The sequence below is a fragment of the Mesoplodon mirus genome (assembly GCF_964341445.2).
Source record: "Mesoplodon mirus genome assembly, chromosome: 7".
In the NCBI taxonomy this organism is placed as follows: Eukaryota; Metazoa; Chordata; class Mammalia; order Artiodactyla; family Ziphiidae; genus Mesoplodon; species Mesoplodon mirus.
In genome coordinates, this window is record NC_138983.1 from 99378231 (window position 1) to 99392995 (window position 14765).

Here is a 14765-nt window from a genome sequence, read left to right on the forward strand (position 1 = left end):
ACAGCCAAATCATTTGAACTACAAGCATCCTCTCTGACAATAATCTTAAGACATCAACATTATAAATTAAAGAAAGCAAAGAGAGAATACTGTTTTCTTTAGAGAGAAAATACAGATTCTGGATCAAATCAATAATGTCAGCAAACCTCATGGCTATAAAATATTCTGCTGCCTATCATTTAGATCATGCCTCTAGAAGAGGGAAACTGGGTGATAATTTCCCCAGATTTTATATTTAATTCAAATATTTTAGATAAGAGGCATCTCTAGTAAAACACTGTATCATTGATTTTTTCCAAAATGATAGCTCACAGGAGTTCCTCTTTCCTTCTCAAATACATATGGGGAAATGGAGGTGGGTGGGTTAGAGGAACTATCTAAATAGAGCATAGTAATCAACAGTTTGTTTTTTTAAAATAGAAATTTCTATTTCAATTGTTTCCAGAGACAGAAACACACAGAGACAATTCCATGTGACAACAGTGGAAGAGACCAGAGTGATGCAGCTGCAAATCAAAAAATGCCAACACCAGTGATTGATGGCCACCACCAGAATCTGGTTAAGACAAAGAAGCATCCTCCCCTTGAGGTGTCAGAAAGAACATGGCCCTCTCAACACTCTGAGTTTGATCTTCTGGACTCTAGAGCTGTGATAAAATAAATTTCTGTTCTTTTAAGCTAACAAGTTTGTGGTATCTTGTTATGGTAGCCCTAGAGATAACAGTATTTGATTCCTGAGATGGCAACTGTATTCTGACTATGTAATGACTATTCCAAGATGATCAACAGACACAAAGATAAAGAAAGGCAAAACTGAGACTAAGCCCAGTTCTTTTTATTCCCAGAATAATAAATGATTTTTTAATTAATTTAGATCTCTTTGTCTAACCCCTCTGCTTTTCAAAAGACTATGTGCGACCAATCAAGTAGTAATATGTTATACTTTCATTTTAATTCATCTCAAAGTATTTCTAATTCCCCTTATGAGTTCTTACTTGACCCATGAATTATTTAGGAATATACTGTATAATTTCCATTTGTGATTTTCAACAAATTTCTTTCTGTTAACGATTTCTTATTGCATTCTGTTGTCATCTGAGAGCACTCTTTGTATTGTTTATATCCTTTAAAATGTACTGAAATTTGTTTTATGGCCTAGCATATAGTATATCATGTGCATTTGAAAAGAATGTATATTCTGATGCTGTTGGGTGCAATGTTTTATAGATGGCTGTTAGGTCTAGTTGATTGATAATGTTGTGCAAGTTTTTTTAATTTTCTTGTTGATTTTCTGTCTGTTCTGCTATTGAAAGAAAGGTATTAAAGTATCCAATTATTATTGTAGAACTGTCGGTTTCTCTTTTCCGTTGTGTTGATTTTGCTTCATTGTATTTGGAAGTTCTGTTGTTAGGTGCATATAAGTTTATAATTATTATACATTCTAGATGGTATAATCCTTTTATCATTTTAAAATATCTTTGTCTCTAGTAAAAATTTTCAACTTAAAATATTTTTTTCTGATATTTTCTTAGCCACTCCAGTTTTGTTGTTGTTGTCTTGTTTTGTTTTGTTGTTACTGTTGTGGTATATCTATTCCAACCCTTTTACACTTCACCTATATATTTTCTTGACTCTAAAGTGGGTCACTTTCTTGTTGATGTTATATACATATATAACTGTATATTACATTCAAAAATTACATATATAATAACAAATTATGGCAGACTTTGAACTGGACCTTTTTTTTTTTTCGATACGCGGGCCTCTCACTGTTGTGGCCTCTCCCGTTGCAGAGCACAGGCTCCGGACACGCAGGCTCAGCGGCCATGGCTCACGGGTCTAGCCGCTCCGCGGCATGTGGGATCTTCCCAAACCGGGGCACGAACCCGTGTCCTCTGCATCGGCAGGCGGACTCTCAACCACTGCGCCACCAGGGAAGCCCTGAACTTCACCTTTAAATGAGTATGATTTAGACAGTAGAGCTTCCCTACCAAATGCAAATAACTCACTTGAACTCTCTTTTTTGTAAAGGACAGACCAATTCTTCCAAGGGGAATTCTTGAACTCATTAGATATGTGATATTCATTATAATTCGTTGCATTTAACACCACAGAAAGGACTTGATCAAAGGCTATTTTACTCTTTTCTTCCTCACTGGATGATTAGCTAGGTTCATTTTTAAATGGAAGATATACTCTAGATATTTAAATGTAGGGCATCTCTTCCTTTCAAATCTCAGAAAGAAAGGTGTGCTTCAGTTTCCCTGCAGAAACCTCTAGTATCTTGCCCCCCTTTTGAAAGAGGAACTAATCTTTCTTTCTCTATTCTTCTTTGTCTTCTTCCCTTCATCAGCAATGAGCCTCTTTATCATTTTTGTCAGCCCAAAGAATAATTTTTCTCTTTCCGGGCCATTCAAAAATTGTACACTACAAAGTAAACGGAAAGAGCTTTATTTATAAAAATAAAACAGCTATGGCATTAGTTCTTAAAGAGTATAAAATGTTGATCCCTCATTCCAACAAAAAGTCTTGTTAGCATTTAGGGTTCAATGAGAGGCAATAAACAAAAATGTTTTGGTGACTCCTCTGACATCTTTACTAAAAGGTTTGAACTCATAATGGTGAATATCAGACATATTTGTGTTAGGCAATTAAAATTAAATTATATCTAGACGTATTTTAAATTACCATATTAACATTAACAAGTAATCTTAGAACTCATCTTGAAAATAAAAGGTACTTTTATACTTTATAATGAAAAAATCAATAAAATGTGCCTTTATGCAGAGAAAATGTAATTATAATACCAATTAATGTTAACTGGTCACTTTTTATTGAAGTAGAGTTGACATACAATATTATGTTAGTTTCAAGTGTTCAACATAGTGATCCAACATCTAAATACATTTGAATTGGTCACCATGATAAGTCTAGTAACCATATATCACCATACAAAATTATTACAGTATTATTGACTATATTCCTTATGTGGTATATTGCATCCCCAAGACATTTATTTTATAACTGGAAATTTGTACCACTTAATCCCCTTCACCTATTTATCTCAGTCCCCATCCCCCTTCCCCTCTAGTAATCACCAGTTTGTTCTCTGTATCTACAAGTTTGTTTCTCTTTGGTTTTCTTTTTTAGATTTCACATGTACGTGAAATCATACAGTACTTGTTCTTCTCCGTCTGACTCATTTCACTTAGCACACCTAGTACTCTAGGTCAAGCCATGTTGCTGCAAGTGAAGAGATTTCATTCTGTTTTAGGACTAAGTACTGTTTCATTATATATGTGTGTATACATACACCACATCTTCTTTATCCACTCATCTATTTATGGACACTGGTTTCTTCCATATCTTGGCTAGTATAAGTAATGCTCCAATGAACAGAGGGGTGCATACATCCTTTCTTATTAGTGTCTTTGTTTTCTTTGGATAGATACTCAGAAGTTGAATTGTTGGATCATATGGTAATTCTATTTTTAACATTTGGGGGAACCTCTGTACTGTTTTCCATAGGGGCTGCACCAATTTACATTCCCACTAACAGTGCACAAGGGTTCCCTTTTGGATGATGGCCATTCTGACAGGTGTAAGGTGATATCTCACTGTGGTTTTGATTTGCATTTCCCAGATGATGAGTGATATTGAGCATCTTTTCATGTGTCTTTTGGTCATTTGTATGTATTCCCAAAGCAATGTAACCCCTATCAAAATACCAATGGTATTTTTCACGGAATTAGAACAAATAATCCTAAAATTTGTATAGAATCATCCAAACAAACAAAAAAACTCCAATAACCAAAGCTATATTGAGAAAGAAAAACAAAGCTGGTGGTATGACATGCACTGATCTCAGACTATACTACAAAGCTATAGTAATCAAAACAGTATGGTATTAGCATAACAACAGACACATAGGTCAGTGGAATAGAATAGAGAGCCCAGAAATGAACCCACAGTTATGTGATCAATTAATCTACAACAAAGGAGGCAAGAACATACAATGAAATAAAGACAATAAATGGTGTTAGGAAAATTGGACAACTACTTGCAAAGGAGTGAAACTGAATTATTTCCTTATACCATATATAAAAAGAAACTTAAAATGGATTAAAGACTCACATTGAAGAACTGAAACCATAAAACCCCTAGGAAAAATACATTGACATCGATCTTAGCAATATTTTTTGTGGGTCTATCTCCTCAGGCATGGCCAACAGAAGTAAAATTAAACAAGTGTCATTATATCAAACTGAAAAGCTTTTGCAGAGAGGAGAAAACCATCACAAAATGAAAAGGTAACTTACTGAATGAAAGATTTTTTCAAATGATATATCTGATAAGGAGTTAATATCCAAATTATCTAAAGAAATCATACAATTTAATATCAAAAAACCCCAGATATTCCAATTTAAAAATGGGCAGAGAACCTGAACTGGTCACTTTTTAAAGTGTTTGATACAGTACTTAGATGCATTCTTTTTTCATTAGCCTTGAACATCAATACTCTTAACATCTCCGTTTATAAATGAAGAAATTAAGGAATGGAGAGATAAATGACTTGTCTAAGGTACAAAGCTTATTACAAAAAAGATTATACTAAACCAGACCTCTGATTCAGATTCCTATACTTTAATCATTATGGCTTACTGCAGAAGATTAGAGACAGAATTTGACATTGAAAGCTTAGATTCCAGTTTTTAATGAGACTTCTTCACCATGCCTTTATGTCTAAGGGAAAAAATTCTGGTCTGTACTGCCATTAATGATAATACTGCTTTAGAGAAATGTTCTGGAGGGAAAGGATATTATTCAAATTTATTTTTAAAGTTTTTCTTTGGTTTGACTTTGTTTCTTAATTTTCTCATGCTAGGATGGGAGGGCAAACAAAACCTAAACTAACAATACCAACTATACGTGTGTGTGTGTGTGAGTGTGCCTGTACTTGTAAGTATGAAAATACAACTTACAAGAAAAGGCAAGGCCAGAATCTATAAGGCTAAGGATTTTGACTTTATCTTAGATGCAAGAGAAAGCAATTAAATGAAAAGATAGTTGTGTAGATACTAGGCTGTTCAAGTAGAGCAAAGGAGAAATGGTAGTGGCTAAGATGGTGGCAATGAAGATGAAGAGAAACATTATATAAGTGATGAGAGAGAAAGAGATGAGATTCCAGAGGACCTAATGATGCAGTCTATGCAGAAAGTGAAGAAAAGGAAGGAACTGAGGATCATTCCCAGGTTTTTGCATGGAGTTACTTTTTGTGTGAATCATGGCACCATTCACTGAGGAAGAAAAGATTTGCAGGATGGAAAAGTTTGGAAGAAGGAATAATTGAAGTTTCATTTTAGATATCTTAGTTGTAGAGACGTCAAGCAGTGTTCCTCATATTTCTCCAATGAAAAGAATCACCTGGGGATCTTACTGCACATATGGATTATCACCTTTTCTGCTAGAACTTCTGGTATGGTAGTCTGAGTTGAACACAAAGTACTAGATTTTCTCACACTGCAGAAGAAAAAAAAACACACTGAAGGAGGTGGGAAAGAGCTAACCTAAGTAACTTTGGAAAACAGTATTTTAATATACTGTAATTAACCATGCACAATATATACTGAAAAGCTAAAGACAAAAAGAAATGTACACAAATACTGAACTTGTTAGTAAATTTATTTTTCACATGTGTACAGGTTAATGATTTTTAAATATTTTATGTGTATTCCAGAATTGAGCAAATGAATAGACTGCAAATAATGAGAATCAGGTTTCTAATTGTTAAAGAGTGACAAATAAGGAAAGGGTAAGGGAGGCTAGAACAAACCCTGTGCTGTTGGATTGGAATCAAGGTATCAATGTGAATTCATATATCAATTTGAAGTTATATATATATGTAGATAGACAGATGATAATGTGTGTGCGTGCACACGTGTGTGTATATACATACACACCCAGATAGATAATATGAAAATAGAGATACTTGTATATTTTTATGTATTCGTATATATATTTTTAGCTCTCTCTGATGAAAACACAATGAGGTAGCTTGGATAGTGATAAATCCACCTCATACCAAGATTCTGGTTTCTGAATACCATTATTAATGCAAGGAACAAGAACTCCATGGAGAAATGACTGATTCAAGGCTGAGACAGAGGAAAGTAAAAGATGGGTCTGGAGCATTTTGTGGTGTCAGAAAGTAAGATATTACTCCAAAAATTGTATGGCCATGTAGGAAAAATATAGGAGACAGCTGGAAGGAGTACCAGTGACCAAATATGGAACACTTTGAGAAACAAAACTATTAATGATAGTAATAAATTTTAACCCGTAGAATAAAATAATTATCCACAAGTTCATACTGATGTATGTATATATATGAACAAATAACCAGATAAATACATAAATGAAGGAGAAGAACAGCTCTTTCTTATACTCAAATTATAGTTAATAAATGTAGAGGGAATGATGGGAATAGAAAATGAACAATCATCAAACACCACAGTAATGGGTGGAGTCAAAAATTATTGATGGATGCTAAAATTAGTATGGGAAAATTAAACAAGAAGCAGAATATTTGAACAATCTCAAAAAATTACAAAGGGAAAAATAGTGATTTTGCAGCTATCATTAGAACTAAGTCATCAAAGTTAGCATCCCCAGTAGTGAGACATACAGATTTGTTTGTACCTCTAATATGTACTGAAAATGGCATAATATCTCTCCTGAAGTGTTCTTGTCAAGAAATACATATCCTCAGTCTAACCATGAGAAAATATCAAACAAACCCTATTTGAGAAAAATTCTACAAAATGACTGGCTAAGATTTTCCTTTAGTTCAAGGTCATAACAGACAAAAAAAAGACTGAGGAACTATCCTAGATTAGAGAAGAATGGGGAGATATGACAAGCAAATGCAATAAGGGATCCTAGATTTGAATCTGGACCACAAGACAATAGGCAATATTTGAATACGAGTCTATAAATCATTAGTAGCATTGTGACAATGTAAACTTTCTGCTTTCAATAATTATACTCTAGTAATAGAAAATGTTAACATTTGGGGAAGCTGAGTAAAGGGTATATGGGAACTCATACTGCTATGTTTGAAGTTTTTTGATAAATAAGATTTGATAACACAGTTTTATAAAAACTTAGTTTGGACATTTCTGAACCTCTTTTTTGTTTCCTTATGGAAGAAAGCTGCTTGTTTAGGGTTAATACTAATTCAATGGGGGTAAGATTTACACAGGACCAACCCTAACATTCATAGTGTGTGGCACAGGAAACAACTTTGAATGGCCATTTCAAGGAACAATATACTTAAGTGTATACAATGAGTAAAATGGATGAACTACACAAATTAATGAGTTGAAAAACCATAGAATCATAGAATTTTCTCACTGTAAAGGCTCTTACTTTCATAACTTTTCAGAACTTTTCCGTTCCTATGGGTAAATACCAAAGAGCAGGATTACTAGATCACTGTATGGTAAAAGTACGTTTATTTTGTAAGAAACTGCCAAGTATCCCGCTAGCCACAAATGAGAATTCCAATTGTTCTGCATCATCACCAACTTCGGTATTTCAGTTTGGGGATTTTAGCCATTTAAATAGGTGTGTAGTGGTATCTCATTATCATTCTAACTCAAAATTCACTGATGACATGGAATGTGTAGCATCTTTTCATATGCTTATTTGCCATGTGTCTATTTTCTTTGTTTAACCATAGTAGTTTTGTTGTTGTTTTTTTTTTAACCAAGGCCTGCTAACTCTTGTCCTCCTATGTCTATTTATGTTATCTTTTTTCTTTCTTTCTTTTTTTGAACTTTTGATCATTTAGTCTTTTTCCTGGTTATGTCCAATTATTTTTTATACTAAAACTGGGCTTAACTTATTTTAGGAAACTATAAAGATACCTCCACATTCTGGATGTTGTTATCTTTCTCTTGAAAAGATTTACTTTGGCCCATGACAGACAGTTACTATAGGGACTGGTAACTTTAGTCCATTCTCAGTTTGAGCTCATTCAAAGCCGTTTTTCAGTCTGTGTGAAGGTTGGTCTATTCCTGTCTTGTCCTTCCTCTACGGGTGTTGCCCTTTGGGATTACCATGTGAAAGTTTGGATTCTCCCTATTCCCAACTACCCTTGTATTTGTTAGGCTTTAAATGTAATGGTTCCCGCAGCCCTGTGAGACTAAAGATACACTTAGCTTGTCATTCCACTAGTTGTTGCCTTTAGCCTGAGCTGTTGCCCATTGGCTTCTGTGGTTAGAGTCTTTTGAACTCCTTGGCTTTTCAGTTCGTAGGCTGTAAGATTTGAATCAGCAAATGCCCAAAGGAGAAAAGCTGCACCAAATGTCAAGCTTGTGTATGTGTTTCCCTTCTCTCCACAACTTGGCCCACGTCTTGGTGTCTCTCTAACATTCAGATGGCAGCAAACAGATGTTTTCTTACTTTATCCAGCTTTTCTAAAATTTCTTTAGACTTCACCTGATCTTACGTTATTATTGAACTATCATCTCAATTACCCCTAGGAAGAAAATTTACAATTTTATGTTTTATTTTTTATTTTCTATATTACCTCAGTTTCTGTAGAGACCTTTTACCTCACTGTTCGGTCTAGTTCCTGTGTTAGCAGTAAGATGGAGATAAGCTGGAGGCTAAGAATACTGGGGGGAAATCACTGATGAATGATATGTCTCGTTCTTTTTGTTTTTCCTCTCCTTATTTATTACTCTGGCAGCCTACACCTGCCTTTCTTCATTTGACCCAGTTGCCCAGATAAGAAACCCACTCTGGTAAAGACCTGACTTTACTCTCATGAATGTCTGCATGTTAGGATTAGCTAGATGATGAACACCATGCCAGAGTTCTTTGTGTGAGACTTTTGCAGACTTTTGTTAGCCCTTTAGTTTGCCTCTTGCCAACGCTGCTCAGATTGTTGAGGTTTTCTAAGATTCTGTAGGTCAAACCTCTCTACCTGCATACCAGATGAGCCCTTCTCTCTTTCCTGACTTCACTTGTGGGAGGTTAGCCCTCGGTTCTTCTTTTTCCCCATCCAATCATAATTGTTCATGAATTCCAGAAGGCCCTCAAAGTATCTGTCGTCCCTTTCTCTCTTCTCTTTTTAATCAACACTGTTAAATATTAACCATATATTTGCATAACTCTTTCTTACTTACAGTGGAATATTGGAAGGCTCGATCATTAAGTGTGAGCCCCACCAAACTAGGACTCATACAACACTCTCCTCCAGGCCAAAACTTTTGATATCCACTGGGTTTTTTTAATACTATCTTATATGTATCTAAATTTGTAAGGATTTAGTTAATGCCTGAGTTATGTGACAATAAGAAATCAGTCAAATCAGCACTACAGAAGTGCAGCTTAGACCTAGGGACCGGAACCAAGGACCACAAAAACCTGTTAACCAATAAGTTTCACTTGTACTTCATGTTTAACAACTGCTGAGGGTGAATGGGAAGTGAGGGAAAAAGAGTTTAACTTCATATCACAGAAACTTGCACTAAAATGAAGAGGAAAATGACCCAGTTCCTGGTTCAAGTCACTGTAATCTGCTTCAAGAAATAATAACAGCACACAAGGAAAACAAACACTATATGATAGGAACAATGGATAATTAATTACCAGATCAGGGAGGACAGATTACACTTGCTATGGGATTTCATTAAAGAAGGATTCCAAAAAGTACTGGCTTCTTCTGAGAAGACTTCTCAGAACAGGTAGCATTTAAACTGAGTCTTGAACAAGTATATAGAGGGTAGGGAACAGGCCTTCCGGGCAGGGAACACGCACAGTGTCAGGAATGGCACAAAGGGCTTCTGGAATAGGGGACAAAACTGGCTGAACACAGGACTGCTACGTGTTGGGGAATATGGGGGAAGGCTGGCTGAGGTTGGTTAAATGAAACATAATTAGATGGAAGAGAAAGTAGGTGCAAAGACACACGGAAGACTGTAGAAAGCCCCTGAAGATGGAGGTCAGCATAATAATATGAAGAACTCAGTGGTACTTTGACACTGTATGAATGTCTAGGTTTAAAAAAATCAGGAAAACACAATAAAAGAATAAACTACTGATATAATGATATGTAACCAGAGGCCAGATACCAAAGAATACACACTGTGTGTTTCCACGTATGTCATATATGGTGATAGAGGTCAGCTTAGGTGTTGCCCTGGGAGAGTATGGAACAGAAAGAAGTAACAGAGAACCGTGTAGGGTGTTAGAAATATTTTATAATATCTTGATCTGGTGTTGGATACATGGGTGCACAGAGATGTAAAAACTCAGTTATTAGCAATGCAGTTAACCTACTAGAGTTTTTTTAATATATGCGTACATTAAAAAAAACTCTAGTAGGTTAATTAGGCTGTCAGTTGTGTGAAGTAAATTTTGGTCAAGGAATAGCCAAGGTAGTAATGCAGTAATAAGTTATAAATGTACTCACTGTGCTCTAGAATGTCACAATTGGAATACAAGAAATATGTGTAAGAAAAAAGACAAATATTCAATATTGATGGTTGGATGAGCTGAATAAGTTAGATCACTCTACTTTCAATTTAAGAACTTGGCCAGTGTTTGGATACCTTCGAACAAAGAAAAAAAAGAAATACAATTTTTATTACGCATATGCTATGTATCAATCCCTGACTTCTATTTTGACACATATAAACATGGGAAATATTGCACCTTGTAACTGAGACAATGAAGATGAGTGAGGTAGCTGGTTTTGACACTAGAGGCTGAGAAAACCATCAGCTCATAATCGTAAGAAGTCTGAAGTCGGAGGAAAAGAATCAAGAGGAAATAGTGGTAAGTGCCAGGAGCTTCTGGAAACTACATCAGAGATGAAGACTCCAGGATTGTTGAGCTTTCTAAGAGTCCCAATAACTCAGATAAAAACAGAGGGCTTAAAACTGAATCCTGGGGATATATGTATGCATATAGCTGATTCACTTTGTTACACAGCAGAAACTAACACAACACTGTAAAGCAATTATACTCCAATAAAGATGTAAAAAAAAAAAACTGACTCCTGCAAAGTAACAATTGTTACGACAAACAGTAAAGAATTATAAGAAGAATAATCACATGCCTGTCCCAACAAAGAAATATCCTAAGCTCCATCTCACCATTTCTCCGATTGGCCTTTCACAAAATACAGTCCCATCAGCTGAATATAGGTTTGTCAAGTAACTGTGAGTAAGACTGAATTAAACAAAAATAAATCAATTCCTTCCTCCAAAACTTTTCAGAGTATGTAATGAAACAAAGTGAAACTTGAATTTCATGTCGGGATGTAGAGTACAGTTCTTCCCAAATGCTTCTGTCTTGTAACTACATTAACATCATCTAAAACCAGTGTTCTGCAGGACAGAGATTGTGAAACGCTGCTCTCATCGTGTAAGATATCAAGTCTTTCTGAAAATCCATTCTTCCTTCTGCCCTTTCTCCTGTTGTCCCTGTCACCTGGAATGTCTGTCCTAAGCTCCACCTGCCAAAACCCTACCCATTTTTAGGATCCAAGAGATAATAAAAGGCTTACATTACTGAAAGGCAGAGAAAGAAATCCCTTCCTAGGGATCTACATTTCCTTCCTAGGGAAAAGAAAAATTGTAAAGTATACCACAGTGACCTTAAGTCTATGAATGTAACTACGTTGTGTTACTTGGAGTTCTGTAAAAGTCAATGTGCTACAATATACATGGATATGAATGTTTGATCTCTTACAAGTAGAACTTGCTGATAACTTTCATCATGAGCGAGGTTAATGATTAAGGGAGCCATTGTATTTGGCTCAGCCCTTATAACTAGGGAATATTAAAATTGGAAACGTCCCTAGATATTAGCAAATCTATCCACCTCCTATTCTAAGTAAGGAAACTGAGACCTTCATAGATTGGATACTTATATTAACAAAGGAAAAGGATATAAGATTGGCAGACCTACCTTTTAGATTAAGAATTTTGAGATTTTTATAGACTACTAGGACATTATGTCCACTGATATTGAGACAATGTGTTTCTTTTATTAATTAATTTATTTATTTTTGGCTGTGTTGGGTCTTCATTTCTGTGCGAGGGCTTTCTCTAGCTGCGGCAAGCGGGGGCCACTCTTCATCGCAGCGCGCGGGCCTCTCACTGCCGCGGCCTCTCTCGTTGTGGAGCACAGGCTCCGGATGCACAGGCTCAGCGGCCATGGCTCACTAGGCCCAGCTGCTCCGCGGCATGTGGGATCCCCCCAGACCAGGGCTCGAACCCGTGTCCCCTGCATTAGCAGGCAGACTCCCAACCACTGCGCCACCAGGGAAGCCCCGACAATGTGTTTCTTAGTCAACATTTCCTATTGCACTGACCAAGCGAGGTGCCAGTCAGTAGTTGTACAAAGGGAAAAAGAAAACTTTAGAAACTCCCAATTTATATACACAGGGAAATTCATCATTCATGTTATTTAAGCTAACTGGATGCAGTTTATCAGCTACATTGAGGAATGGTGAAGTGAAGTGTCTTTACAATTAACATGTTAGTTTGTGTCATGACCTCCCTGGTGTTCAAGTGAGTTAACGGTTAGCACTCAACTAGGCACTTAAGAGTCCATTATAAATCTGGACTAAACATTTATTTGTGGCATCTTTATTCTTCTTTGGTGCCCTTAGGCAGAATTAGCCCTCTTATGTTTTGATAAATTCAAGTATTAAACAGGACTAAGGTTTCACAAGTTCTTTGGCCTAAACATGGGGGTAAGGGAGACCAATGAGCTGGAGTACTTCTAGATTTAAGAATGGTCAGATTGAGGAAGAAGAGTCTTATGCCAGAGGTGAAAGAAGACTGATTATAATTACCTATTTTTAAAAATTCCAACCCTTTTCAATGTTCTAAAGTGATCAGGAAGTACATGGGTATGCTAGGAAGTAAGGGAGTCAAGCAAGAATATTCTCTAAGAGTTTGTGGATGGCAATGAAGAGGAAAGGAAGATAGAGACAATCCTAGAAAAGGTTTTGGTTGGCCATAATAATGAAGTCAGAAGGAGAAGAAGAAGAAGAAGAAGAATGACACATGCAATGGGAAAGAGAAAGCAAGAATAGAGAAGCAAAAGGGAGAGTAGAAAAATGAGACAAATTTGGAGAAGGAAATGAGGAAGAAAACTGGGTGAAAGAAGGAAGCACTGATGGTAGACCACTTGACACTCAAACATTAACACGATGCACATTTAAGATGTGCCATCAACGGCCATGGTCATTACCCTCAAATAGTTTACAGTATGTGTTTCAGAGACATTTATAAATTGAAAATGCCATTAAAATAAGTGCCAGGGTATAAGTATTCATGGAATTGTATGGGAGAATAAAAAGTCCCCCATCAAAGAGCCTTCTGAGACATCGGAAAAAAAGGAAAAACCTAAAAAGCATAAGACTCTTCCTATTTTCATTTCCAATGATACATCCCAATCTTGATGATCAATCAGCGATTTAAATATCAACTATAAACACAGTATTTTATGAGCTGCTATGCAGTATACTATACTAGAGCAATAGAACAGAGAGGACCTCAAACCCTCTGTTCCCTCAAATTGAAAGGCACGCTTCCTGACCTCTCCAGACCACTACTGGACACAGGGAACACACACTAATGTTTCAGGACCCCAACCAGCAGTCACCTGCTTAGTGATTACTTCCATGACACACCCTCACTAACACCACTGACTTTCCTGCTCCTACGGGACATGACACATATTTCCTATTTTAACACATACCACAGTGCATTATGATTGCAGGTAGATGTTCTAACAACTTAAAAGAGAATGATGACTTTTTTGCTCTTTACATCTTGTTATTTCCCTACTCATAATATTTCTTGAAGAGAAACCATAAAAATATAAACAAACACAAAAAACAGATAATATACAAAACGTGTGCTTTGCACCTTAACACAAACTTAAGTAAAATTAGTTCTGACAGTATCCGGCATGACAAACTTCCATGGTACAAATGAGAATGGACCAAGGTTTGAGCAGGTACAGGAGACAATCCAGGCATGAACACCACCAAGGAAAGGTAGACAGGAAGTAACATGGTGTGTAGGAAATCACGAGACCAGTCTGATGGGAAGAGACTTAAACAAGACTGAAACTCACTTTCTAAACCTCCATCTCCAACTGGACAATTCGCAAGACACAGGTGCACCAAAGTGGCCAAATATTCAATCCCTTTAATGGGGAGGAACAGTTTAAAATTTTATAAATTTAGTTCGCCCAAAAGCAACTGTCAAATGTTGGCAGGACACAATGAAGGCTTACCTTTGTTAACATAGTTCAGTCTCTCTCTCTCACAACTAGCCCACTTGGCTCCACGTTCCTTAGTGCACCCGATGCACTTACACAGCATTGATGGGCTTTACACAACTGGAAGGTCACATCTTTATTTCTTATTGCAGGAACACAACATCTGGAAACTTTATTTCTATCGGAAGCTAAAGCAAAATTATTGTAAAATGAGTCATTTAAACCATACATTTTATCACCGTTAAAAAGCATCTGCTCTGTGCTAAGGATTAGAAATGACTCCTGTCCTTAAAGCCTCATTAAGGAGGAAGATCTATAAAGTCAAAATTTCAATCACATGAGATAAAGCACAGAAGTGCCTATGGAGGCCAAAAGTTGTATCTAAGTGACGGCTTCATGATAACCCTGAAGTACAGTCTGGAAAGATGAGGCTACGCAGAGGTGGAGTA

The 14765-nt window shown here is 36.3% G+C and overlaps 1 long non-coding RNA gene across 1 annotated transcript in view; it reads right to left on the bottom strand.

Moving 5' to 3' along the window:
• The window catches only part of LOC309807242, a 61239-nt gene that overhangs the window by 40285 nt on the left and 6189 nt on the right, over positions 1-14765 (bottom strand). Inside the window, exon 2 of the long non-coding RNA XR_014294534.1 lies at positions 14332-14504. This is a non-coding gene — a long non-coding RNA (uncharacterized lncRNA). The remainder of the gene's footprint in view (positions 1-14331; positions 14505-14765) is intronic.